Source organism: Marmota marmota, unplaced genomic scaffold (assembly GCF_001458135.2).
Source record: "Marmota marmota marmota unplaced genomic scaffold, marMar, whole genome shotgun sequence".
Classification (NCBI taxonomy): Eukaryota; Metazoa; Chordata; class Mammalia; order Rodentia; family Sciuridae; genus Marmota; species Marmota marmota.
In genome coordinates this window covers 84,220-89,775 of record NW_025999873.1, presented here as the reverse complement: position 1 = coordinate 89,775, position 5,556 = coordinate 84,220, and the positions used below count along the sequence as shown (strand labels likewise).

The window sequence follows — 5,556 nt, the reverse complement described above, 5'->3', positions numbered from 1 at the left end:
AAAAGACTAAGAAAAATGTATTGAATAATACCTTAGAAGATGGAAAGACTTCTCATGCTCTTGGACAGAAAAAATTAATAATTGTCAAAATAGCCATGCTTCCCAAAGCTCTGTAAAGATTCAGTGCAATTTCCATCAAAATTCCAATGATATTCTTCACACAACTGGAAATATCAGTTATGAAATTCATTTAAAAAAATAAGAAACCCAGAATAGCCAAAGCAATCCTTAGTGAAAACAGCAAAGCAGGAGACATCACAACACAGGACCTCAAATTATCCTACAGAGATATAGTAAGAAAGAGAGACTGGCACCAAAACAGGCACGAAGACCAATGGAGTAAAGACACAGAGAGAAACCCACATAAATATGATTATCACATACTAGACAAAGGTGCCAAAAACATACATTGGAAAAAAGATAACCTTTTTAATGAAAGGTGCTGGGAAACCTGGAAATCCATATGTAGTGGAATGAAATGAAACCCCTACCTCTCGCCCTGCACAAAACTAAGTGGATAAAAGACCTAGGATTTTTACCAGAAACGCTGCAACTTCTAGAAAATAATGTAGTCCCAACACTCCAACATGTATGTTTGTTCAGGAACTGAGTTCCCTAACAAGACCCCTAAAGTCAGAAAAGTAAAATAAATAAATAAACAAATGGGATGTCATCAGATGAAAAATCTTTTTCATGGAGTTGCCAGTGTAGCTCAGTGGTAGAGTGCTTTCCTAGCACATATGAAGCACTGGGTTCAATCCCCAGCATCACAAGGTATTGTGGCCAGCTATTCAGACATGTCAGTCCTCAGTAACCCAATCCATGAAACAATTAAGTGTGTGAAAAGAGAGCCAACTGGATGGGAGAAAAATTTTGCCACCTGCTTCTCAGATGGAGCATTAATATCCAGGATATACAAAGAACTCAAAAAAGTTAACACCAAAACAAAACAACAACAGCAGCAGCAACAGGCAAATAACCCAATCAGTAAATTGGCAAAAGAAGAAATGCAAAGGTCAACAAATTTATGAAAAAGAGTTCAACTTTTGTAGCAATTAGAGCATTGAAAATTAAAACTACACTGACATACCATCTCGTTCCAGTCAGAATGGCAATTATCAAGAATACAAGCAACAACAAATGTTGGCGAATATGTGGGGAAAATGGTACACTCACACATTGTGGTGGGGACTGCAAATTAGCACAATCACTCTGGAAAGCAGTAGGAAAAAAAATAAAAAGTGAAACACCTCATATGACCCTGTTACCCTACTCCTCTGTATATATCCAAAAAATTTAGAATCAGCATCCTACAGGGAGGCACCCACATCAATGTTTATAGCAACACAATTCACAATAGCCAAGGAATGGAGCCAACCTAGGTGCCCTTCAACAGATGAATGGATAAAGAAAACATGGCATATATACACAACAGATTTTTATTCAGCCATAAAGAAGAATGACTTTGTGGTCTTTGCCAGTTAATTGATGGAACTGGAGACTATCGTACCAAGGGAAATAAGACAGTCCCCAAAAGTAAGAGGTGAAATATTTTTTTCTGATATGCAGAAGCTAATCCAAAATAAAGAGGGCAGAGGATAAAAAAAAGAATAGAAGAAAGAGCAGTGGAGTAGACAAAGGGGACTGAAGGGGAGGGCTGGGATAGAGAAAGACAGTGCAGTGAATCTGACCTAGCTTTCCTATGTACATGTGTGACTGTACCACAGTGAATCTCATTATCATGTACAGGACAGTAATTAAAAAAAACTATAAATAAATAGCAGAAATATCAGTCAAGTAGAAGGACAGGAACATAGGGAGGGAGGAGGATAGGAGAAGAGGAAGTACTGGGGACTGAATTAGAACAAATTATATTCCATTGCTTTCATAATTATGCCAAAATGAATTCTATTGTCACAGATAACTGAAAAGAACCAATAAAAAAGTAATAAATATATGGAACATTTTTTTGTGTACTATATAAACACTTTCAGGGAGATTTGGCATAGCACCCATAGTCAAATTGATTTTATAGTAAAATATCTTAAATATGTTTACACAAAGTTGTTAGTTTAGGTTAGGTTTTGCCGCCAAGTCAATTCAGACCACGTCAGTGTCTTCCATCAAATGAGTCTCCCCCATCCTACCCACAAATGGATTTTAACACTTCTGAGATTTCAAATTATAAATAAGTGTGTATGGGTCTGCAGTTAGTCACTCCACATCATGTAAAAGAATCATCTTAGGCTCTGTTGACACTGAGTCCTGGGAAGAGAATTCAGCATCACCTGTTTTAGGCCTTAGAGTTAGCCGGTTTGTTGAAATTCAAGTCAGGGAGAACCAGAACCAAGGACTTGGCCTTGGAATAGAAGCCTGTGGGAGCAAAGAGAATGCAGAGGAAAGTGTGTCTGCCATGGAGATGCAGGAGTAGCCTCCTTGAGCCATGGCTCTGAGCACTTCAACACTGGCGCTTCAGCCACAGAGGGGAAGCTGGAAGATGCAGGTCCTCTTTCAAATCTGTTACCCCCACAGGAGGCAGCTTACAGTGAGTCTTGCTTCTCTGACTGTGAATCAAAATCTTGCTTCTCTGACTGTGAAATTTCTTCAAAGAAGAGAAAGCACCATTCTGCAGTCTTCAGCAAGTCCCTGATGTGAAGTTATTAGTGGAGATTAAGACTCGAGCTCTGGCTGTCAGCCCCAGAACTGTGCAGTAGATGCCGCAGTCTCTGCATGCATCTCTTTTCTAAAAAGTGATTTTCTCAATCAGTCATATTGGTGCTGCTGACAGAAAGATCCTTCCCAGCTTCATGGGGTTGGAGTGGTTTCCAGAGCTCCATCCTGGTTCTCTTGAACTAAGGATGTTGCAGGAAAAGCCTCAGTATTGGAACTCAGTGGCCCAGAGGCCTCAGCTCTCCAGTCCTCAGGGGCAAAGCCTCTCACAAGTTCCTTTGTTTGGATGAAGTCTGACTGGTTTAAGCAATTTGTAACCCCCAACCATGCTTACCACCTCCATCTTTCCTCTGAGGAGACTCTTGGGAGCTGTGTGCAGAGGCTGGATCTGGTGTAACACAACGGTGAGGAAGAGCAGGGTTAGTGGCATTATCATGCTCTTCACAGGGTACTTCACCCTCTGCTGAAGCTGGAGCTTCTGGCCTCTGAAGGTGCAGCACTGGGGTAAGTAAACTTGGTCTGGATACCACTGAAGCCAAAGCTTTGGAGCCTTGGGACCCAGGGTGATGCCTGCACAGATGTGGGAGGGACTCAAAGAATCCAGTTACTGAAATCTTAAAAAAAAAAAAAATCTTTTCCTTTGCCCACCTCCCACCAAAATACAAATAAAAAATCATATCAGAAAACATTTTATTCTCATTAAAGATCATATATTTATATTTGGAGGAGTGTTGGGGACTGCACCAGGACTTCATGCTCTGTCACTGGGCTACACTCCCATCCCTGAAACTGCCTTTTAAGTTGACAGTTTTCTGTAAAATCTCATTGCATTACTGTAAATGAAGATTGATTGTTTGAATTTTCTTTAAAGAATCTTATCCTATGTGGGATTTTTCTAATATCACCTATTATTCAAGACAGCTATCCCAATGATACCATTTTCCCCTATAAAAATGCATTTTAAAAAGAAGATTAAAGTACATCACACTACATTAATCTGTGCAACAGTCTTTTAGGTGTAACCGTAAGAATTTTTTAAATTCAAAAATGGGGGGAAGAACACAGAGATAGGAGATGAGTGTGGTTTAAAATTTTGTTCTAATGAAGAGTCAATTTAATTTTAGGGGTGGGAGGTATCTGCATTTTTGATTGACCTTTTGTAAAATTATGTATTATTAGTTTTCTCAGTATTTCTAGTTGTAATTTTTTTAATGATTTGTAGTGCTGGTGATAGAATGTGAAGCCTTATGCATTCTAGCCCAGTGATGGAAAAAATATCTGCTATAATCATTATTACCATGATCTAAGAATTATTCTCTCAGCTGGTTAAATGATTTGAAAAACAAAATCTCATGAATGATCATAAGTTTTGAATAATCTAGGAATAGTCACTAAGGAAGTCTTATAGATAATATTTTGTGAAAGAATCATTAAAACAGGTATTCAATTATTAGAAACAGTTTCCAAATGTTGTATTTACAATAATTATAATCATTAGTGCATATTAATTATGTCAAATAATGAGATTCACTATGAGATTTCCATATATGCATATAACATGCTTTGATCACATCCTCCTTCCCTATTATCTTCTGTAAACCCTTCACTGTAACGGTGGTCCTCTTCCCCTTCCCTGAAGGTCCCCCTGTTGTCTTCCCCGATGCCCAGAGTCCACATGAGAGAACATCAACCCTTGTCTTTCTGAGTATGACTTCCTTTGACGTGATGATGTGCAATTCTGCTGCCCCTGATCCATAGGGGCAGCTGAACTTAAGGTCCCTTGTGTGAATTTCCAAATGAAACACAGATACACACTTTACCTTTAAACAAGAGCTTTAAACAAGAGCTTCAGGATGGCTCCTCAGCTCTTGGCCTCAAGCTCCCCAAGTGGGAGAGCGGGGAGAAGTCACGAGAGGCTGGAGAGATAGAGAGCACGTTCGGAATTGGGCATTTATTTTGATGACCCTCATTCTTAGAAAGTTCCATCCAAAAAAGGTCAGGAAGGTTACAAAGGACAGGTGGGTGTAATTTGACCCAAGGGGCTGCAGGGCGACATGCTTACATCTGAAGATGCGTCCTCAACTTCCATGACCGGTGCAGTGTCCAGGTCAAAGTGATGGTCAAAGTCTCTCTGCTCCAGGATCCAGAACACGAATCATTCAGGGTGGCCTCCCACACAGTTCCATTCACTTTCCTGCAAATGATATTTCATCCTTCTTAATGGATGGGGCTGGGGATATAACTCAGTTGGTAGAGTGCTTGCCTTGCATGCACAAGGCCCTGGGTTTGATTCCTAGCACCACACACACACACACACACAAAACAAAAACAAAAACAAACCAAAAAACCCCAATAACAACTTACAAAATCTAACCAGGCATCTTTTTGGTGAGTCAGCCATGAGTAGCCGCATGGATTGGTGGGCTGTGGCATTACCAAGAGCAGGTGCATGGGGCAGGGAGCACCAAGGCTTGGTGGGCTGGGACCCTGGGAGAAGCTGGAGTATGAGCCTTGCGCTACCAGTCAACCCCTCCCTTGCTGCCTCCATCCTTCTAGACTGGATTGGCAGGGACCAGCACCTACCGCAGAGGCCTCTTACGGAACCTGGAGTAGAGCAGTTTAGAAAGCAGGTCCCAAGCCAGCATAGGATCCAATCTAATCTCCCATCCCTAATGTGTACAGAGGCTCATAGGGGAACTGCTATTCCTAGATGTATTGAGAGTTGGGTGGTGGGTGTAAGAGAGTGAGGTAATAGTCCCAGTAAGTCCAGTAAACATAATTAATGAGTATGTCCCTTTGGATTATGTATTATCATAATTTGTTTTAGTATAAGCTGAATTAATCATTGTTTTAATGAGACTCTTCGATTATTGGTAAGTCGAATAG

General features: G+C 40.5%; 1 pseudogene; it reads left to right on the top strand.

Annotated features, from left to right (window-relative positions):
• Positions 1–1,708: 1,708 nt before the first annotated feature.
• On the top strand, positions 1,709–4,428 carry LOC107160159 (annotated as a pseudogene).
• The last annotated feature ends 1,128 nt before the right edge of the window (positions 4,429–5,556 follow it).